Source organism: Schistocerca americana, chromosome 10, assembly GCF_021461395.2.
Source record: "Schistocerca americana isolate TAMUIC-IGC-003095 chromosome 10, iqSchAmer2.1, whole genome shotgun sequence".
NCBI classification, from domain to species: domain Eukaryota; kingdom Metazoa; phylum Arthropoda; class Insecta; order Orthoptera; family Acrididae; genus Schistocerca; species Schistocerca americana.
The window spans coordinates 15888153-15912305 of record NC_060128.1 but is presented as its reverse complement, the minus strand read 5'-3'; positions in this window follow the sequence as shown (position 1 = coordinate 15912305).

Below are 24153 nucleotides of genomic sequence, written 5' to 3'. Positions count from 1 at the left end.
ATACAATAAACCTGAAGTGAAGCATCGGAATCTATAACTAGTGTCACTGGAATGGTTCAAAGCAAAGTCAGCAAGAAGAGTCAGTCTTCTTGTACTCAAGTCGGCATTGTGCTTTTGTATTTAATTCCGATGAAATTTCTGTGTTTCATCGTCAATAAGAATGTCAGAGGGATAATGTAAACCTGAAGTGAAGCATCGGAATCTATAACTAGTGTCACAGGAATGGTTAAAACCATAGACAGTAAGATGAGTCAGTTTTCGTGTACTTAAGTCGGCATTTTGCCTTTTGTATTTAATGCCGAAGCATTTTCTGTGTTTCATCGTCATTAAGAAGGTCCAAGGAATACAGTAAACCTGAAGTGAAGCATCGGAATCTATAACTAGTGTCACAAGAATGGTTCAAACATAGTCAGTAAGAAGAGTCAGTCTTCTTGTACTTAAGTCGGCATTGTGCTTTTGTATTTAATTCCGATGAAATTTCTGTGTTTCATCGTCAATAAGAATGTCAGAGGGATAATTTAAACCTGAAGTGAAGCATCGGAATCTATAACTAGTGTCACAGGAATGGTTTAAATCATAGACAATAAGAAGAGTCAGTCTTCTTGTACTTAAGTCGGCATTGTGCCTTTTGTATTTAATTGCGATGCAATTTCTGTGTTTCATCGGCAATAAGAAGGTCCACTGGATACAGTAAACCTCAAGTGAAGCATCGGAATCTATAACTAGTGTCACGGGAATGGTTCAAAACATAGTCAGTAGGAAGAGTCGGTCTACCTGTACTTAAGTCGGCATTGTGCCTTTTGTATTTAATTCCGATGCAATTTCTGTGTTTCTTCGTCAATAAGAAGGTCCAATGGATACAGTAAACCTGAAGTGAAGCATCGGAATCTATTACTAGTGTCACAGGAATGGTACAAAACATGGACAGTAGGAATAGTCAGTCTTCTTGCACTTAAGTCGGCATTGTGCCTTTTCTATTTAATTCCCATGCAATTTCTGATTTTCATCGTCACTACGAAGGTCCTAGGCATACAGTAAACCTGAAGTGAAGCGTCGGAATCTATAACTAGTGTCACAGGAATGGTTCAAAACAAAGTCAGTAAGAAGAGTCAGTCATCTTGTCCATAAGTCGGCATTGTGCCTTTTGTATGTAATTCCGATGCAATTTCTGTGTTTCATCGTCAATAAGAAGGTCCAAGGGATACAGTTAATCTGGAGTGTTGCCTCGGAATCTATAACTAGTGTCACAGGAATTGTTCAAAACATAGACAGTAAGAAGAGTCAGTCTTCGTGCACTTAAGTCGGCTTTTGGCCTTTTGTATTTAATTCCGATTCAATGTCTGTGTTTAATCGTCAATAAGAAGGTCCAAGGGAAACAGTAAACTTGAAGTGAAGCATCGGAATCCATAACTACTGCCACAGGAATGGTTCAAAACATAGTCAGTAAGAAGAGTCAGTCTTCTTGTACTTAAGTCGGCATTGTGCCTTTTCTATTTAATTCCGATGCAATTTCTGTGTTTCATCGTCAATAACAAGGTCCAAGGGATACAGTAAACCTAGAGTGAAGCATCGGAATTTATAACTAGTGTCAATGGAATGGTTCAAACATAGACAGTAAGAAGTGTCAGTCTTCTTGTGCCTAATTCGGCATTGTGCCTTTTGTATTTAATTCCGATGCAATTTCTGTGTTTCATCGTCAACAAGAAGATCAGAGGAATACAGTAAACCTGAAGTGAAGCATCGGAATCTATAGCTAGTGTAACAGGAATGGTTCAAAACATAGTCAGTAAGTAGGGTCAATCTTCTTGTCCTTAAGTCACATTGTGCATTTTGTATTTAATTCCGATGCAATTTCCGTGTTTCATCGTCAATAAGAAGGTCCAAGGGATACAATAATCCTCAAGTGAAGCATCGGTATCTATAACTAGTGTCACAGGAATGGTTCAAACATAGACAGTAGGAAGAGTCGGTCTTCATGTACTTAAGATGGCATTGTGTCTTTGTATTTAACTCCGATGCCATTTCTGTGTTTCATCGTCAATAAGAAGGTCCAAGGGATACAGTAAACCTGAAGTGAAGCATCGAAATCTATAACTAGTGTCAAAGGAATGGTTCAAAACATAGACAGTAGGAGGAGTCAGTCTTCTTGTATTTAAATCGGCATTGTGCCTTTTGTATTTAATTCCGATGCAATTTCTGTGTTTCATCGTCAATAAGAAGGTCCAATGGACACAGTAAACCTGATGTGATGCATCGGAATCTATAACTACTGTCACAGGAATGGTTCAAAACATAACCAGTAAGAAATGTCAGTCGTCTTGTCCTTAAGTCGGCATTGTGCGTTTTCTATTTAGTTCCGATGGAATTTCTGTGATTCATCGTCAATAAGAAGGTCAGAGGGATACAGTAAACCTGAAGTGAAGCATCGGAATCTATAACTAGTGTCACAGGTATGGTTCAAAACATAGTCAGTAAGAAGAGTCAGTCTTTTTGTACTGAAGTCGGCATTGTGCCTTTTGTATTTAATTCCGATGCAATTTCTGTGTTTCATCGTCAATAAGTAGGTCCAAGAGATACAGTAAACCTGAAGTGAAGCATCGGAATCTATAACTAGTATCACAGGAATGGTTCAAAGCAAAGTCAGCAAGAAGAGTCAGTCTTCTTGTACTCAAGTCGGCATTGTGCCTTTTGTCTTAATTTCCGATGAAATATCTGTGTTTCATAGAAAATAAGAAGGTCCAAGGGATACAGTAAACCTGGAGTGTAGCATCGGAATCTATAACTAGTGTCACAGGAACGGTTAAAACCATAGACAGTAAGATGTGTCAGTTTTCGTGTACATAAGTCGGCATTTTGCTTTTTGTATTTAATGCCGAAGCATTTTCTGTGTTTCATCGTCATTAAGAAGGTCCAAGGAATACAGTAAACCTGAAGTGAAGCATCGGAATCTATAACTAATATCACAGGAATGGTTCAAAACATAGTCAGTAAGAAGAGTCAGTCTTCTTGTACTTAAGTCGGCATTGTGCTTTTTGTATTTCATTTCGATGCAATTTCTGTGTTTCATCGTCAATACGAAGGTCCAAGGGATACAGTAAACCTGGAGTGAAGCACCGGAAACCATAACTAGTGTCACAGGAATGGTTCAAAACATAGTCAGTAAGAAGAGTCAGTCTTCTTGTACTTAATTCGGCATTGTGCCTTTTGTATTTAATTCCGATGCAATTTCTGTGTTTCATCGTCAATAAGAAGGTCCAAGGGATACAGTAAACCTGAATTGAAACATCGGAATCTATAACTAGTGACACAGGAATGGTTCAAAACATAAACAGTAAGAACAGTCAGTCTTCTTGTATTTAAGTCGGCATGTGCCTTTTCTATTTAATTCCGATGCAATTTCTGTGTATCATCGTCAATAAGGTCAGAGGGATACAATAAACCTGAAGTGAAGCATCGGAATCTATAACTAGTGTCACAGGAATGTTTCAAAACAAAGTCAGTAAGAAGAGTCAGTCTTCTTGTCCTTAAGTCGGCATGGTGCCTTTTGTATTTAATTCCGATGCAATTTCTGTGTTTCATCGTAAATAAGATGGTCCACGGGGTACAGTAAACCTGCAGTGTAGCATCGGAATCTATAACTAGTGTCACAGGAATGGTTCAAAACATAGACAGGAAGAAGAGTCAGTCATTGTGTACTTAAGTCGGCATTTTGCTTTTTGTATTTAATTCCGATGCATTTTCTGTGTTTCATCGTCAATAAGAAGGTCCAGGGGATACAGTAAACCTGAAGTGAAGCATCGGAATCTATAACTAGTGTCACAGGAATGGTTCAAACATAGTCAGTAAGAAGAGTCAGTCTTCTTGTACTTAAGTCGGCATTGTGCCTTTTGCATTTCATTCCGATGCAATTTCTGTGTTTCATCGTCAATAAGAAGGTCCAAGGGATACAGTAAACCTGGAGTGAAGCATCGGAATCTATAAATGGTGTCACAGGAATGGTTCAAAACATAGACAGTAAGAAAAGTCAGTCTTCTTGTACTGAAGTCGGCAATGTGCCTTTTGTATTTAATTCCGACGCAATTTCTGTGTTTCACCGTCAATAAGAAGGTCCAAGGGATACAGTAGACCTGGAGTGAAGCATCGGAATCTATAACTAGTGTCACAGGAATGATTCAAAACATAGACAGTAAGAAGAGTCAGTCTTCTTGTACTGAAGTCGGCATTGTAACTTTTGTATTTAAATCCGATGCAATTTCTGTGTTTCATCGTCAATAAGAAGGTCGAAGGGATACAGTAATCCTGAAGTGAAGCATCGGAATCTATAACTAGAGTCACAGGAATGGTTCAAAACATAGACAGTAAGAAGAGTCAGTCTTTTTGTACTTAAGTCGGCATTGTGCCTTTTGTATTTAATTCCGATGCAATTTCTGTGTTTCATCGTCAATAAGAAGATCAGAGGGATACAGTAAACCTGAAGTGAAGAATCCGAATCTATAACTAGTGTCGCAGGAATGGTTCAAAACATAGTCAGTAAGAAGAGTCAGTCTTCTTGTCCTTAAGTCGGCATTGAGCCTTTTGTATTTAATTCCGATGCAATTTCTGTGTTTCATCGACAATACGAAGGTCAGAGGGATACAGTAAACCTGATGTGAAGCATCGGAATCTCTAACTAGTGTCACAGGAATGGTTCAAAACATAGTCAGTAAGAAGAGTCAGTCTTCTTGTCCTTAAGTCGGCATTGTGCTTTTTGTGTTTAATTCCGATGCAATTTCTGTGTTTCATCGGCAATAAGGTCAGAGGGATACAGTAAAATGAAGTGAGGCATCGGAATCTATAACTAGTGTCACAGGAATGGTTCATAACATAGACAGTAGGAAGAGTCAGTCTTCTTGTACTTAAGACGGCATTGTGCTTTTTGTATTTAATTCCGATGCAATTTCTGTGTTTTATCGTCAATAAGAAGGTCCAAGGGAAACAGTAAACCTGAAGTGAAGCATCGGAATCTGTAACTAGTGTGACAGGAATGGTTCACAGCATAGACAGTAAGAAGAGACAGTCTTCTTGTACTTAAATCGGCATTGTGCCTTTTATATTCAATTCCGATGCAATTTCTGTGTTTCATCGGCAATAAGGTCAGAGGGATACAGTAAACCTGAAGTGAAGCATCGGAATCCATAACTAGTGTCACAGGAGTGGTTCAAAACATAGACAGTAGGAAGAGTCAGTATTCTTGTACTTGCGTCGGCACTGTGCCTTTTGTTTATTAATTCCGATGCAATTTCTATGTTTCATCGTCAATAAGAAGGTCAGAGGGATACAGTAAACCTGGAGTGAGGCATCGGAATGTATAAATAGTGTCACAGGAAAGGTTCAAAACATAGACAATAGGAAGAGTCAGTCTTCTTGTACTTAAGTCGTCATTGTGCCTTTTCTATTTAATTCCGATGCAATTTCTGTGTTTCATCGTCAATAAGAAGGTCCAAGGGATACAGTAAACCCGGAGTGAAGCATCGGAACCTATAAGTAGTGTCACAGGAATGGTTCAAAACATAGACAGTAGGAAGAGTCAGTCTTCTTATACTGAAGTCATCATTGTGCCTTTTGTATTTAATTCCGATGCAATTTCTGTGTTTCATCGTCAATAAGAAGGTCCAAGGTATACAGTAAATCTGAAGTGAAGCATCGGAATCTGTAACTAGTGTCACAGGAATGGTTCAAAACATAGTCTGTAAGAAGAGTCAGTCATCTTGTTCTTAAGTCGGCATTGTGCCTTTTCTATTTCATTTCGATGCAATTTCTGCGTTTCATCGTCAATAAGAAGGTCCAAGGGATCCTGTAAACCTGGAGTGAAGCATCGGAATCTATAACTAGTGTCACAGGAATGGTTAAAAACATAGCCAGTAAGAAGAGTCAGTCTTCGTGTACTTAAGTCGGCATTTTGCTTTTATGTATTTAATTCCGATGCATTTTCTGTATTTCATCGTCAATAAGACGGTCCAAGGGATACAGTAAACCTGAAGTGAAGCATCGGAAACTATAACTAGTGTCACAGGAATGGTTCAAAGCATTGTCAGTGAGAAGAGTCAGTCATCTTGTACTTAAGTCGGCCTTGTGCCTTTTGTATTTAATTCCGACGCAATTTCTGTGTTTCATCGTTAATAAGAAGGTCAGAGGGTTACAGCAAACCTGAAGTGAAGCATCGGAATCTATAACTAGTGTCTCAGGAATGGTTCAAAACATAGTCAGTAAGAAGAGTCAGTCTTCTTGTTCTTAAGTCGGCATTGTGCCATTTGTATTTATTTATGATGCAATTTCTGTGTTTCATCGTCAATAAGAAGGGCCAAGGGATACAGTAAACCTGGAGTAAAGCATCGGAACCCATAATTAGTGTCAGAGTAATGGTTCAAAACATAGACAGTAGGAAGAGTCAGTCTTCTTGTACTTAAGTCGGCATTGTGCCTTCTGTATTTAATTCCGATGCAATTTCTGTGTTTCATCGTCAATAAGAATGTCCAAGGGATACAGTAAACCTGAAGTGAAGCATCGGAATCCATAACTAGTGTCACTGGAATGGTTCAAAATATAGACAGTAAGGAGAGTCAGTCTTCTTGTACTTAAGTCGGCATTGTGCCTTTTGTATTTAATTCCGATGCAATTTATGTGATTCATCGTCAATAAGAAGGTCCAAGGGATACAGTAAACCTGAAGTGAAGCATCGGAATCTATAACTAATGTCACAGGAATGTTTCAAAACAAAGTCAGTAAGAAGAGTCAGTCTTCTTGTCCATAAGTCGGCATTGTGCGTTTTGTATTTAATTCCGATGCAATTTCTGTGTTTCATCGTAAATAAGAAGGTCCAAGGGATACAGTAAACCTGGAGTGAAGCATCGGAATCCATAACTAGTGTCACAGTTATGGTTCAAAACATTGGCAGTAAGAAGAGTCAGTCTTCTTGTACTTAAGTCGGCCTTGTGCCTTTTGTATTTAATTCCGACGCAATTTCTGTGTTTCATCGTTAATAAGAAGGTCAGAGGGTTACAGCAAACCTGAAGTGAAGCATCGGAATCTATAACTAGTGTCTCAGGAATGGTTCAAAACATAGTCAGTAAGAAGAGTCAGTCTTCTTGTTCTTAAGTCAGCATTGTGCCATTTGTATTTATTTATGATGCAATTTCTGTGTTTCATCGTCAATAAGAAGGGCCAAGGGATACAGTAAACCTGGAGTAAAGCATCGGAACCCATAATTAGTGTCACAGTAATGGTTCAAAACATAGACAGTAGGAAGTGTCAGTCTTCTTGTCCTTATGTCGGCATTGTGCCATTTATATTTAATTCCGTTTCAATTTCTGTGTTTCATCGTCAATACGAAAGGACCAAGGGATACAGTAAATCTGGAGTGAAGCATCGGAATCCATAACTAGTGTCACAGTTATGGTTCAAAACATTGACAGTAAGAAGAGTCAGTCCTCTTGTACTTAAGTCGGCATTGTGCCTTTTGTATTTAATTCCGATGCAATTTCTGTGTTTCATCGTCAATAAGAAGGTCCAAGGGATACAGTAAACCTGAAGTGAAGCATCGGAATCTATAACTAGTGTCACTGGAATGGTTCAAAAAATATACAGTACGGAGAGTCTGCCTTCTTGTACTTAAGTCGGCATTATGCCTTTTGTATTTAATTCCGATGCAATTTCTGTGATTCATCGTCAATAAGAAGGTCCAAGGGATACAGTAAACCTGAAGTGAAGCATCGGACTCTATAACTAGTGTCACAGAAATGGTTCAAAACATAGACAGTAGGAAGAGTCAGTCTTCTTGTACTTAAGTCGGCATTGTGCTTTTTGTATTTATTTCCGATGCAATTTCTGTGTTTCATCGTCAATAAGAAGGTCCAAGGGAAACAGTAAAATTGAAGTGAAGCATCGGAATCTGTAACTAGTGTGACAGGAATGGTTCAAAGCATAGGCAGTAAGAAGAGTCAATCTTCTTGTACTTAAATCGGCATTGTGGCTTTTGTACTTAATTCCGAAGCAATTTCTGTGTTTCAACGCCAATACGAAGGTCAGAGGGATACAGTAAACGTGAAGTGAAGCATCGGAATCTATAACTAGTGTCACAGGAATGGTTCAAATCATAGTCAGTAAGAAGAGTCAGTCTTCTTGTACTTAAGTCGGCATTGTGCTTTTTGTATTTAATTCCGATGCAATTTCTGTGTTTCATCGTCAATAAGAAGGTCAGAGGGATTTAGTAAACCTGAAGTGAAACATCGGAATCCAAAACTAATGTTACAGGAATGGTTAAAAACATAGACAGTTGGAAGAGGCAGTCTTCTTGTACTTAAGTCGGCATTGTGCCTTTTGTATTTAATTCCGATGCAATTTCTGTGTTTCATCGTCAATAACAAGGTCCAAGGTATACAGTAAACCTGAAGTGAAGCATCGGAATCTATAACTAGTGTCACAGGAATGGTTCAAAACATAGACATTAAGAACAGTCAGTCTTCGTGTACTTAAGTCGGCATTTTGCTTTTTGTATTTAATTCCGATGCATTTTCTGTGTTTCATCGTCAATAAGAGGGTCCAAGGGATACAGTAAACCTGAAGTGAAGCATCGGAAACAATAACTAGTGTCACAGGAATGGTTTAAAACATAGTCAGTGAGAAGAGTCAGTCTTCTTCTACTTAAGTCGGCATTGTGCCTTTTGTATTTAATTCCGACGCAATTTCTGTGTTTCATCGTCAGTAAGAAGGACCAAGGGATACAGTAAACCTGGAGTGAAGCATCAGAATCCATAACTAGTGTCACAGTTATGGTTCAAAACATTGACAGTAAGGAGAGTCAGTCTTCTTGTACTTAAGTCGGCATTGTGCTTTTTGTATTTAATTCCGATGCAATTTCTGTGTTTCATCGTCAATAAGAAGGTCCAAGAGAAACAGTAAACTTGAAGTGAAGCATCGGAATCTGTAACTAGTGAGACAGGAATGGTTCAAAGCATAGACAGTAAGAAGAGTCAGTCTTCTTGTACTGAAATCGGCATTGTGGCTTTTGTACTTAATTCCGAAGCAATTTATGTTTTTCATCGCCAATACGAAGGTCAGAGGGATACAGTAAACGTGAAGTGAAGCATCGGAATCTATAACTAGCGTCCCAGGAATGGTTCAAATCATAGTCAGTAAAAAGAGTCAGTCTTCTTGTCCTTAAGTCGGCATTGTGCCTTTTATATTCAATTCCGATGCAATCTCTGTGTTTCATCGGCAATAAGGTCAGAGGGGTACAGTAAACCTGAAGTGAAGCATCGGAATCTATAACTAGTATCACAGGAATGGTTCAAAACATAGACAGTAGGAAGAGTCAGTATTCTTGTACTTGCGTCGGCACTGTGCCTTTTGTATTTAATTCCGATGCAATTTCTGTGTTTCATCGTCAATAAGAAGGTCAGAGGGATTTAGTAAACCTGAAGTGAAGCATCGGAATCCATAACAAGTGTCACAGGAATGGTTCAAAACATAGTCAGAAAGAAGAGTCTGTCTTCTTGTCCTTATGTCGGCATTGTGCCATTTATATTTAATTCCGTTTCAATTTCTGTGTTTCATCGTCAATAAGAAGGACCAAGGGATACAGTAAATCTGGAGTGAAGCATCGGAATCCATAACTAGTGTCACAGTTATGGTTCAAAACATTGACAGTAAGAAGAGTCAGTCCTCTTGTACTTAAGTCGGCATTGTGCCTTTTGTATTTAATTCCGATGCAATTTCTGTGTTTCATCGTCAATAAGAAGGTCCAAGGGATACAGTAAACCTGAAGTGAAGCATCGGAATCTCTAACTAGTGTCACTGGAATGGTTCAAAAAATAGACAGTACGGAGAGTCAGCCTTCTTGTACTTAAGTCGGCATTATGCCTTTTGTATTTAATTCCGATGCAATTTCTGTGATTCATCGTCAATAAGAAGGTCCAAGGGATACAGTAAACCTGAAGTGAAGCATCGGACTCTATAACTAGTGTCACAGAAATGGTTCAAAACATAGACAGTAGGAAGAGTCAGTCTTCTTGTACTTAAGTCGGCATTGTGCTTTTTGTATTTAATTCCGATGCAATTTCTGTGTTTCATCGTCAATAAGAAACTCCAAGGGAAACAGTAAACCTGAAGTGAAGCATCGGAATCTGTAACTAGTGTGACAGGAATGGTTCAAAGCATAGACAGTAAGAAGAGTCAGTCTTCTTGTACTTAAATCGGCATTGTGGCTTTTGTACTTAATTCCGAAGCAATTTCTGTGTTTCAACGCCAATACGAAGGTCAGAGGGATACAGTAAACGTGAAGTGAAGCATCGGAATCTATAACTAGTGTCACAGGAATGGTTCAAATCATAGTCAGTAAGAAGAGTCAGTCTTCTTGTACTTAAGTCGGCATTGTGCTTTTTGTATTTAATTCCGATGCAATTTCTGTGTTTCATCGTCAATAAGAAGGTCCAAGGTATACAGTAAATCTGAAGTGAAGCATCGGAATCTGTAACTAGTGTCACAGGAATGGTTCAAAACATAGTCTGTAAGAAGAGTCAGTCATCTTGTTCTTAAGTCGGCATTGTGCCTTTTCTATTTCATTTCGATGCAATTTCTGCGTTTCATCGTCAATAAGAAGGTCCAAGGGATCCTGTAAACCTGGAGTGAAGCATCGGAATCTATAACTAGTGTCACAGGAATGGTTAAAAACATAGCCAGTAAGAAGAGTCAGCTTTCGTGTACTTAAGTCGGCATTTTGCTTTTATGTATTTAATTCCGATGCATTTTCTGTATTTCATCGTCAATAAGACGGTCCAAGGGATACAGTAAACCTGAAGTGAAGCATCGGAAACTATAACTAGTGTCACAGGAATGGTTCAAAGCATTGTCAGTGAGAAGAGTCAGTCATCTTGTACTTAAGTCGGCCTTGTGCCTTTTGTATTTAATTCCGACGCAATTTCTGTGTTTCATCGTTAATAAGAAGGTCAGAGGGTTACAGCAAACCTGAAGTGAAGCATCGGAATCTATAACTAGTGTCTCAGGAATGGTTCAAAACATAGTCAGTAAGAAGAGTCAGTCTTCTTGTTCTTAAGTCGGCATTGTGCCATTTGTATTTATTTATGATGCAATTTCTGTGTTTCATCGTCAATACGAAGGGCCAAGGGATACAGTAAACCTGGAGTAAAGCATCGGAACCCATAATTAGTGTCAGAGTAATGGTTCAAAACATAGACAGTAGGAAGAGTCAGTCTTCTTGTACTTAAGTCGGCATTGTGCCTTCTGTATTTAATTCCGATGCAATTTCTGTGTTTCATCGTCAATAAGAATGTCCAAGGGATACAGTAAACCTGAAGTGAAGCATCGGAATCCATAACTAGTGTCACTGGAATGGTTCAAAATATAGACAGTAAGGAGAGTCAGTCTTCTTGTACTTAAGTCGGCATTGTGCCTTTTGTATTTAATTCCGATGCAATTTATGTGATTCATCGTCAATAAGAAGGTCCAAGGGATACAGTAAACCTGAAGTGAAGCATCGGAATCTATAACTAATGTCACAGGAATGTTTCAAAACAAAGTCAGTAAGAAGAGTCAGTCTTCTTGTCCATAAGTCGGCATTGTGCGTTTTGTATTTAATTCCGATGCAATTTCTGTGTTTCATCGTAAATAAGAAGGTCCAAGGGATACAGTAAACCTGGAGTGAAGCATCGGAATCCATAACTAGTGTCACAGTTATGGTTCAAAACATTGGCAGTAAGAAGAGTCAGTCTTCTTGTACTTAAGTCAGCCTTGTGCCTTTTGTATTTAATTCCGACGCAATTTCTGTGTTTCATCGTTAATAAGAAGGTCAGAGGGTTACAGCAAACCTGAAGTGAAGCATCGGAATCTATAACTAGTGTCTCAGGAATGGTTCAAAACATAGTCAGTAAGAAGAGTCAGTCTTCTTGTTCTTAAGTCAGCATTGTGCCATTTGTATTTATTTATGATGCAATTTCTGTGTTTCATCGTCAATAAGAAGGGCCAAGGGATACAGTAAACCTGGAGTAAAGCATCGGAACCCATAATTAGTGTCACAGTAATGGTTCAAAACATAGACAGTAGGAAGTGTCAGTCTTCTTGTCCTTATGTCGGCATTGTGCCATTTATATTTAATTCCGTTTCAATTTCTGTGTTTCATCGTCAATACGAAAGGACCAAGGGATACAGTAAATCTGGAGTGAAGCATCGGAATCCATAACTAGTGTCACAGTTATGGTTCAAAACATTGACAGTAAGAAGAGTCAGTCCTCTTGTACTTAAGTCGGCATTGTGCCTTTTGTATTTAATTCCGATGCAATTTCTGTGTTTCATCGTCAATAAGAAGGTCCAAGGGATACAGTAAACCTGAAGTGAAGCATCGGAATCTATAACTAGTGTCACTGGAATGGTTCAAAAAATATACAGTACGGAGAGTCTGCCTTCTTGTACTTAAGTCGGCATTATGCCTTTTGTATTTAATTCCGATGCAATTTCTGTGATTCATCGTCAATAAGAAGGTCCAAGGGATACAGTAAACCTGAAGTGAAGCATCGGACTCTATAACTAGTGTCACAGAAATGGTTCAAAACATAGACAGTAGGAAGAGTCAGTCTTCTTGTACTTAAGTCGGCATTGTGCTTTTTGTATTTATTTCCGATGCAATTTCTGTGTTTCATCGTCAATAAGAAGGTCCAAGGGAAACAGTAAAATTGAAGTGAAGCATCGGAATCTGTAACTAGTGTGACAGGAATGGTTCAAAGCATAGGCAGTAAGAAGAGTCAATCTTCTTGTACTTAAATCGGCATTGTGGCTTTTGTACTTAATTCCGAAGCAATTTCTGTGTTTCAACGCCAATACGAAGGTCAGAGGGATACAGTAAACGTGAAGTGAAGCATCGGAATCTATAACTAGTGTCACAGGAATGGTTCAAATCATAGTCAGTAAGAAGAGTCAGTCTTCTTGTACTTAAGTCGGCATTGTGCTTTTTGTATTTAATTCCGATGCAATTTCTGTGTTTCATCGTCAATAAGAAGGTCAGAGGGATTTAGTAAACCTGAAGTGAAACATCGGAATCCAAAACTAATGTTACAGGAATGGTTAAAAACATAGACAGTTGGAAGAGGCAGTCTTCTTGTACTTAAGTCGGCATTGTGCCTTTTGTATTTAATTCCGATGCAATTTCTGTGTTTCATCGTCAATAACAAGGTCCAAGGTATACAGTAAACCTGAAGTGAAGCATCGGAATCTATAACTAGTGTCACAGGAATGGTTCAAAACATAGACATTAAGAACAGTCAGTCTTCGTGTACTTAAGTCGGCATTTTGCTTTTTGTATTTAATTCCGATGCATTTTCTGTGTTTCATCGTCAATAAGAGGGTCCAAGGGATACAGTAAACCTGAAGTGAAGCATCGGAAACAATAACTAGTGTCACAGGAATGGTTTAAAACATAGTCAGTGAGAAGAGTCAGTCTTCTTCTACTTAAGTCGGCATTGTGCCTTTTGTATTTAATTCCGACGCAATTTCTGTGTGTCATCGTCTATAAAATGGTCAGAGGGATACAGTAAACCTGAAGTGAAGCATCGGAATCTATAACTAGTGTGACAGGAATGGTTCAAAACATAGTCAGTAAGAAGAGTCAGTCTTCTTGTCCTTAAGTCGGCATTGTGCCATTTGTATTTAATTCCGTTTCAATTTCTGTGTTTCATCGTCAATAAGAGGGACCAAGGGATACAGTAAACCTGGAGTGAAGCATCAGAATCCATAACTAGTGTCACAGTTATGGTTCAAAACATTGACAGTAAGGAGAGTCAGTCTTCTTGTACTTAAGTCGGCATTGTGCTTTTTGTATTTAATTCCGATGCAATTTCTGTGTTTCATCGTCAATAAGAAGGTCCAAGAGAAACAGTAAACTTGAAGTGAAGCATCGGAATCTGTAACTAGTGAGACAGGAATGGTTCAAAGCATAGACAGTAAGAAGAGTCAGTCTTCTTGTACTGAAATCGGCATTGTGGCTTTTGTACTTAATTCCGAAGCAATTTATGTTTTTCATCGCCAATACGAAGGTCAGAGGGATACAGTAAACGTGAAGTGAAGCATCGGAATCTATAACTAGCGTCCCAGGAATGGTTCAAATCATAGTCAGTAAAAAGAGTCAGTCTTCTTGTCCTTAAGTCGGCATTGTGCCTTTTATATTCAATTCCGATGCAATCTCTGTGTTTCATCGGCAATAAGGTCAGAGGGGTACAGTAAACCTGAAGTGAAGCATCGGAATCTATAACTAGTATCACAGGAATGGTTCAAAACATAGACAGTAGGAAGAGTCAGTATTCTTGTACTTGCGTCGGCACTGTGCCTTTTGTATTTAATTCCGATGCAATTTCTGTGTTTCATCGTCAATAAGAAGGTCAGAGGGATTTAGTAAACCTGAAGTGAAGCATCGGAATCCATAACAAGTGTCACAGGAATGGTTCAAAACATAGTCAGAAAGAAGAGTCTGTCTTCTTGTCCTTATGTCGGCATTGTGCCATTTATATTTAATTCCGTTTCAATTTCTGTGTTTCATCGTCAATAAGAAGGACCAAGGGATACAGTAAATCTGGAGTGAAGCATCGGAATCCATAACTAGTGTCACAGTTATGGTTCAAAACATTGACAGTAAGAAGAGTCAGTCCTCTTGTACTTAAGTCGGCATTGTGCCTTTTGTATTTAATTCCGATGCAATTTCTGTGTTTCATCGTCAATAAGAAGGTCCAAGGGATACAGTAAACCTGAAGTGAAGCATCGGAATCTCTAACTAGTGTCACTGGAATGGTTCAAAAAATAGACAGTACGGAGAGTCAGCCTTCTTGTACTTAAGTCGGCATTATGCCTTTTGTATTTAATTCCGATGCAATTTCTGTGATTCATCGTCAATAAGAAGGTCCAAGGGATACAGTAAACCTGAAGTGAAGCATCGGACTCTATAACTAGTGTCACAGAAATGGTTCAAAACATAGACAGTAGGAAGAGTCAGTCTTCTTGTACTTAAGTCGGCATTGTGCTTTTTGTATTTAATTCCGATGCAATTTCTGTGTTTCATCGTCAATAAGAAACTCCAAGGGAAACAGTAAACCTGAAGTGAAGCATCGGAATCTGTAACTAGTGTGACAGGAATGGTTCAAAGCATAGACAGTAAGAAGAGTCAGTCTTCTTGTACTTAAATCGGCATTGTGGCTTTTGTACTTAATTCCGAAGCAATTTCTGTGTTTCAACGCCAATACGAAGGTCAGAGGGATACAGTAAACGTGAAGTGAAGCATCGGAATCTATAACTAGTGTCACAGGAATGGTTCAAATCATAGTCAGTAAGAAGAGTCAGTCTTCTTGTACTTAAGTCGGCATTGTGCTTTTTGTATTTAATTCCGATGCAATTTCTGTGTTTCATCGTCAATAAGAAGGTCAGAGGGATTTAGTAAACCTGAAGTGAAACATCGGAATCCAAAACTAATGTCACAGGATTGGTTCAAAACATAGACAGTTGGAAGAGGCAGTCTTCTTGTACTAAAGTCGGCATTGTGCCTTTTGTATTTAATTCCGATGCAATTTCTGTGTTTCATCGTCAATAACAATGTCCAAGGTATACAGTAAACCTGAAGTGAAGCATCGGAATCTATAACTAGTGTCACAGGAATGGTTCAAAACATAGACATTAAGAACAGTCAGTCTTCGTGTACTTAAGTCGGCATTTTGCTTTTTGTATTTAATTCCGATGCATTTTCTGTGTTTCATCGTCAATAAGAGGGTCCAAGGGATACAGTAAACCTGAAGTGAAGCATCGGAAACAATAACTAGTGTCACAGGAATGGTTTAAAACATAGTCAGTGAGAAGAGTCAGTCTTCTTCTACTTAAGTCGGCATTGTGCCTTTTGTATTTAATTCCGACGCAATTTCTGTGTGTCATCGTCTATAAGAAGGTCAGAGGGATACAGTAAACCTGAAGTGAAGCATCGGAATCTATAACTAGTGTCACAGGAATGGTTCAAAACATAGTCAGTAAGAAGAGTCAGTCTTCTTGTCCTTAAGTCGGCATTGTGCCATTTGTATTTAATTCCGTTTCAATTTCTGTGTTTCATCGTCATTAAGAAGGACCAAGGGATACAGCAAACCTGGAGTGAAGCATCAGAATCCATAACTAGTGTCACAGTTATGGTTCAAAACATTGACAGTAAGGAGAGTCAGTCTTCTTGTACTTAAGTCGGCATTGTGCCTTTTGTATTTAATTCCGATGCTATTTCTGTGTTTCATCGTCAATAAGAAGGTCCAAGGGATACAGTAAACCTGAAGTGAAGCATCGGAATCTATAACTAGTGTCACTGGAATGGTTCAAATAATAGACAGTACGGAGAGTCAGCATTCTTGTACTTAAGTCGGCATTATGCCTTTTGTATTTAATTCCGATGCAATTTCTGTGATTCATCGTCAATAAGAAGGTCCAAGGGATACAGTAATCCTGAAGTGAAGCATCGGACTCTATAACTAGTGTCACTGAATTGGTTCAAAACATAGACAGTAGGAAGAGTCAGTCTTCTTGTACTTAAGTCGGCATTGTGCTTTTTGTATTTAATTCCGATGCAATTTCTGTGTTTCATCGTCAATAAGAAGGTCCAAGGGAAACAGTAAACCTGAAGTGAAGCATCGGAATCTGTAACTAGTGTGACAGGAATGGTTCAAAGCATAGACAGTAAGAAGAGTCAGTCTTCTTGTACTTAAATCGGCATTGTGGCTTTTGTACTTAATTCCGAAGCAATTTCTGAGTTTCATCGCCAATACAAAGGTCAGAGGGATACAGTAAACGTGAAGTGAAGCATCGGTATCTATAACTAGTGTCACAGGAATGGTCCAAATCATAGTCAGTAAGAAGAGTCAGTCTTCTTGTCCTTAAGTCGGCATTGTGCCTTTTATATTCAATTCCGATGCAATTTCTGTGTTTCATCGGCATTAAGGTCAGAGGGATACAGTGAACCTGAAGTGAAGCATCGGAATCTATAACTAGTGTCACAGGAATGGTTCAAAACATAGACAGTAGGAAGAGTCAGTTTTCTTGTACTTGCGTCGGCACTGTGCCTTTTGTATTTAATTCCGATGCAATTTCTATGTTTCAATGTAAATAAGAAGGTCCAAGGGATACAGTAAACCTGGAGTGAAGAGTCGGAACCTATAAGTAGTGTCACAGGAATGGTTCAAAACATAGACAGTAGGAAGAGTCAGTCTTCATATACTTAAGTCGGCATTGTGCCTTTTGTATTTAATTCCGATGCAATTTCTGTGTTTCATCGTCAATAAGAAGGTCAGAGGGATTTAGTAAACCTGAAGTGAAACATCGGAATCTATAACTAGTGTCACAGGAATGGTTCACAACAAAGTCAGTAAGAAGAGTCAGTCTTCTTGTCCATAAGTCGGCATTGTGCGTTTTGTATTTAATTCCGATACAATTTCTGTGTTTCATCGTAAATAAGAAGGTCCAAGGGATACAGTAAACCTGGAGTGTAGCATCGGAATCAGTAACTAGTGTCACAGGAATGGTTCAAAACATAGTCAGTGAGAAGAGTCAGTATTCTTGTACTTGCGGCGGCATTTTGCCTTTTGTATTTAATTCCGATGCAATTTCTATGTTTCATCGTCAGTAAGAAGGTCAGAGGGATACAGTAAACCTGGAGTTAAGCATCGCAATGTATAACTAGTGTCACAGGAAAGGTTCAAAGCATAGACAATAAGAAGAGTTCGTCTTCTTGTACTTAAGTCGTCATTGTGCCTTTTCTATTTAATTCCGATGCAATTTCTATGGTTCATCGGCAATAAGAAGGTCCAAGGGATACAGTAAACCTGGAATAAGCATCGGAACCTATAAGTAGTGTCACAGGAATGGTTCAAATCATAGACAGTAGGAAGAGTCAGTCTTCTTATACTTAAGTCGGCATTGTGCCTTTTGTATTTAATTCCGATGCAATTTCTGTGTTTCATCGTCAATAAGAAGGTCAGAGGGATTTAGTAAACCTGAAGTGAAACATCGGAATCCAAAACTAATGTCACAGGAATGGTTCAAAACATAGACAGTAGGAAGAGGCAGTCTTCTTGTACTTAAGTCGGCATTGTGCCTTTTGTATTTAATTCCGTTGCAATTTCTGTGTTTCATCGTCAATAACAAGGTCCAAGGTATACAGTAAACCTGAAGTGAAGCATCGGAATCTATAACTAGTGTCACAGGAATGGTTCAAAACATAGACATTAAGAAGAGTCAGTCTTCGTTTACTTAAGTCGGCATTTTGCTTTTTGTATTTAATTCCGATGCATTTTCTGTGTTTCATCGTCAATAAGAGGGTCCAAGGGATACAGTAAACCAGAAGTGAAGCATCGGAAACAATAACTAGTGTCACAGGAATGGTTCAAAACATAGTCAGTGAGAAGAGTCGGTCTTCTTCTACTTAAGTCGGCATTGTGCCTTTTGTATTTAATTCCGACGCAATTTCTGTGTGTCATCGTCTATAAGAAGGTCAGAGGGATACAGTAAACCTGAAGTGAAGCATCGGAATCTATAACTAGTGTCACAGGAATGGTTCAAAACATAGTCAGTAAGAAGAGTCAGTCTTCTTGTCCTTAAGTCGGCATTGTGCCATTTGTATTTAATTCCGTTTCAATTTCTGTGTTTCATCGTCAATAAGAAGGACCAAGGGATACAGTAAACCTGGAGTGAAGCATCAGAATCCATAACTAGTGTCACAGTTATGGTTCAAAACATTGACAGTAAGGAGAGTCAGTCTTCTTGTACTTAAGTCGGCATTGTGCCTTTTGTATTTAATTCCGATGCAATTTCTGTGTTTCATCGTCAATAAGAAGGTCCAAGGGATACAGTAAACCTGAAGTGAAGCATCGGAATCTATAACTAGTGTCACTGGAATGGTTCAAATAATAGACAGTACGGAGAGTCAGCCTTCTTGTACTTAAGTCGGCATTATGCCTTTTGTATTTAATTCCGATGCAATTTCTGTGATTCATCGTCAATAAGAAGGTCCAAGGGATACAGTAATCCTTAAGTGAAGCATCGGACTCTATAACTAGTGTCACTGAAATGGTTCAAAACATAGACAGTAGGAAGAGTCAGTCTTCTTGTACTTAAGTCGGCATTGTGCCTTTTGTATTTAATTCCGATGCAATTTCTGTGTTTCATCGTCAATAAGAAGGTCCAAGGGAAACAGTAAACCTGAAGTGAAGCATCGGAATCTGTAACTAGGGTGACAGGAATGGTTCAAAGCATAGACAGTAAGAAGAGTCAGTCTTCTTGTACTTAAATCGGCATTGTGGCTTTTGTACTTAATTCCGAAGCAATTTCTGAGTTTCATCGCCAATACGAAGGTCAGAGGGATACAGTAAACGTGAAGTGAAGCATCGGTATCTATAACTAGTGTCACAGGAATGGTTCAAATCATAGTCAGTAAGAAGAGTCAGTCTTCTTGTCCTTAAGTCGGCATTGTGATTTTTATATTCAATTCCGATGCAATTTCTGTGTTTCATCGGCATTAAGGTCAGAGGGATACAGTTAACCTGAAGTGAAGCATCGGAATCTATAACTAGTGTCACAGGAATGGTTCAAAACATAGACAGTAGGAAGAGTCAGTATTCTTGTACTTGCGTCGGCACTGTGCCTTTTGCATTTAATTCCGATGCAATTTCTATGTTTCATCGTCACTAAGAAGGTCGGAGGGATACAGTAAACCTGGAGTTAAGCATCGGAATGTATAACTAGTGTCACAGGAAAGGTTCAAAGCATAGACAATTAGAAGAGTCAGTCTTCTTGTACTTAAGTCGTCATTGTGCTTTTCTATTTAATTCCGATGCAATTTCTGTGGTTCATCGTCAATAAGAAGGTCCAAGGGATACAGTAAACCTGGAGTGAAGCATCGGAACCTATAAGTAGTGTCACAGAAATGGTTCAAAACCAAGACAGTAGGAAGAGTCAGTCTTCTTATACTTAAGTCGGCATTGTGCCTTTTGTATTTAATTGTGATGCAATTTCTGTGTTTCATCGTCAATAAGAAGGTCAGAGGAATTTAGTAAACCTGAAGTGTAACATCGGAATCCAAAACTAATGTCACAGCAATGGTTCAAAACATTGTCAGTAAGAAGAGTCAGTCATCTTGTTCTTAAGTCGGCATTGAGCCTTTTGTATTTCATTTCGATGCAATTTCTGCGTTTCATCGTCAATAAGAAGGTCCAAGGGATACTGTAAACCTGGAGTGAAGCATCGGAATCTACAACTAGTGTCACAGGAATGGTTCAAAACATAGACAGTAAGAAGTGTCAGTCTTCTTGTACTTAAGTCGACATTGTGGCTTTTCTATTTAATTCCGATGCAAATTCTGTGTTTCATCGTCAATAAGAAGGTCAGAGGGATACAGTAAACCTGAAGTGAAGCATCGGAATCTATAACTAGTGTCACTGGAATGGTTCAAATAATAGACAGTACGGAGAGTCAGCCTTCTTGTACTTAAGTCGGCATTATGCCTTTTGTATTTAATTCCGATGCAATTTCTGTGATTCATCGTCAATAAGAAGGTCCAAGGGATACAGTAATCCTGAAGTGAAGCATCGGACTCTATAACTAGTGTCACTGAAATGGTTCAAAACATAGACAGTAGGAAGAGTCAGTCTTCTTGTACTTAAGTCGGCATTGTGCTTTTTGTATTTAATTCCGATGCAATTTCTGTGTTTCATCGTCAATAAGAAGGTCCAAGGGAAACAGTAAACCTGAAGTGAAGCATCGGAATCTGTAACTAGTGTGACAGGAATGGTTCAAAGCATAGACAGTAAGAAGAGTCAGTCTTCTTGTACTTAAATCGGCATTGTGGCTTTTGTACTTAATTCCGAAGCAATTTCTGAGTTTCATCGCCAATACGAAGGTCAGAGGGATACAGTAAACGTGAAGTGAAGCATCGGTATCTATAACTAGTGTCACAGGAATGGTCCAAATCATAGTCAGTAAGAAGAGTCAGTCTTCTTGTCCTTAAGTCGGCATTGTGCCTTTTATATTCAATTCCGATGCAATTTCTGTGTTTCATCGGCATTAAGGTCAGAGGGATACAGTAAACCTGAAGTGAAGCATCGGAATCTATAACTAGTGTCACAGGAATGGTTCAAAACATAGACAGTAGGAAGAGTCAGTATTCTTGTACTTGCGTCGGCACTGTGCCTTTTGTATTTAATTCCGATGCAATTTCTATGTTTCATCGTCAATAAGAAGGTCCAAGGGATACAGTAAACCTGGAGTGAAGCATCGGAACCTATAAGTAGTGTCACAGGAATGGTTCAAAACATAGACAGTAGGAAGAGTCAGTCTTCATATACTTAAGTCGGCATTGTGCCTTTTGTATTTAATTCCGATGCAATTTCTGTGTTTCATCGTCAATAAGAAGGTCAGAGGGATTTAGTAAACCTGAAGTGAAACATCGGAATCTATAACTAGTGTCACAGGAATGGTTCACAACAAAGTCAGTAAGAAGAGTCAGTCTTCTTGTCCATAAGTCGGCATTGTGCGTTTTGTATTTAATTCCGATACAATTTCTGTGTTTCATCGTAAATAAGAAGGTCCAAGGGATACAGTAAACCTGGAGTGTAGCATCGGAATCAACAACTAGTGTCACAGGAATGGTTCAAAACATAGTCAGTGAGAAGAGTCAGTATTCTTGTACTTGCGTCGGCACTTTGCCTTTTGTATTTAATTCCGATGCAATTTCTATGTTTCATCGTCAGTAAGAAGGTCAGAGGGATACAGTAAACCTGGAATGAAGCATCGGAACCTATAAGTAGTGTCACAGGAATGGTTCAAATCATAGACAGTAGGAAGAGTCAGTCTTCTTATACTTAAGTCGGCATTGTGCCTTTTGTATTTAATTCCGATGCAATTTCTGTGTTTCATCGTCAATAAGAAGGTCAGAGGGATTTAGTAAACCTGAAGTGAAACATCGGAATCCAAAACTAATGTCACAGGAATGGTTCAAAACAAAGACAGTAGGAAGAGGCAGTCTTCTTGTACTTAAGTCGGCATTGTGCTTTTTATATTTAATTCCGATGCAATTTCTGTGTTTCATCGTCAATAAGAAGGTCCAAGGTATACAGTAAACCTGAAGTGAAGCATCGGAATCTATAACTAGTGTCACAGCAATGGTTCAAAACATTGTCAGTAAGAAGAGTCAGTCATCTTGTTCTTAAGTCGGCATTGAGCCTTTTGTATTTCATTTCGATGCAATTTCTGCGTTTCATCGTCAATAAGAAGGTCCAAGGGATACTGTAAACCTGGAGTGAAGCATCGGAATCTACAACTAGTGTCACAGGAATGGTTCAAAACATAGACAGTAAGAAGAGTCAGTCTTCTTGTACTTAAGTCGACATTGTGGCTTTTCTATTTAATTCCGATGCAAATTCTGTGTTTCATCGTCAATAAGAAGGTCAGAGGGATACAGTAAACCTGAAGTGAAGCATCGGAATCTATAACTAGTGTCACTGGAATGGTTCAAATAATAGACAGTACGGAGAGTCAGCCTTCTTGTACTTAAGTCGGCATTATGCCTTTTGTATTTAATTCTGATGCAATTTCTGTGATTCATCGTCAATAAGAAGGTCCAAGGGATACAGTAATCCTGAAGTGAAGCATCGGACTCTATAACTAGTGTCACTGAAATGGTTCAAAACATAGACAGTAGGAAGAGTCAGTCTTCTTGTACTTAAGTCGGCATTGTGCTTTTTGTATTTAATTCCGATGCAATTTCTGTGTTTCATCGTCAATAAGAAGGTCCAAGGGAAACAGTAAACCTGAAGTGAAGCATCGGAATCTGTAACTAGTGTGACAGGAATGGTTCAAAGCATAGACAGTAAGAAGAGTCAGTCTTCTTGTACTAAAATCGGCATTGTGGCTTTTGTACTTAATTCCGAAGCAATTTCTGAGTTTCATCGCCAATACGAAGGTCAGAGGGATACAGTAAACGTGAAGTGAAGCATCGGTATCTATAACTAGTGTCACAGGAATGGTCCAAATCATAGTCAGTAAGAAGAGTCAGTCTTCTTGTCCTTAAGTTGGCATTGTGCCTTTTATATTCAATTCCGATGCAATTTCTGTGTTTCATCGGCATTAAGGTCAGAGGGATACAGTAAACCTGAAGTGAAGCATCGGAATCTATAACTAGTGTCACAGGAATGGTTCAAAACATAGACAGTAGGAAGAGTCAGTATTCTTGTACTTGCGTCGGCACTGTGCCTTTTGTATTTAATTCCGATGCAATTTCTATGTTTCATCGTCAATAAGAAGGTCCAAGGGATACAGTAAACCTGGAGTGAAGCATCGGAACCTATAAGTAGTGTCACAGGAATGGTTCAAACATAGACAGTAGGAAGAGTCAGTCTTCATATACTTAAGTCGGCATTGTGCCTTTTGTATTTAATTCCGATGCAATTTCTGTGTTTCATCGTCAATAAGAAGGTCAGAGGGATTTAGTAAACCTGAAGTGAAACATCGGAATCTATAACTAGTGTCACAGGAATGGTTCACAACAAAGTCAGTAAGAAGAGTCAGTCTTCTTGTCCATAAGTCGGCATTGTGCGTTTTGTATTTAATTCCGATACAATTTCTGTGTTTCATCGTAAATAAGAAGGTCCAAGGGATACAGTAAACCTGGAGTGTAGCATCGGAATCAATAACTAGTGTCACAGGAATGGTTCAAAACATAGTCAGTGAGAAGAGTCAGGATTCTTGTACTTGCGTCGGCACTTTGCCTTTTGTATTTAATTCCGATGCAATTTCTATGTTTCATCGTCAGTAAGAAGGTCAGAGGGATACAGTAAACCTGGAGTTAAGCATCGCAATGTATAACTAGTGTCACAGGAAAGGTTCAAAGCATAGACAATAAGAAGAGTTCGTCTTCTTGTACTTAAGTCGTCATTGTGCCTTTTCTATTTAATTCCGATGCAATTTCTATGGTTCATCGGCAATAAGAAGGTCCAAGGGATACAGTAAACCAGGAATGAAGCATCGGAACCTATAAGTAGTGTCACAGGAATGGTTCAAATCATAGACAGTAGGAAGAGTCAGTCTTCTTATACTTAAGTCGGCATT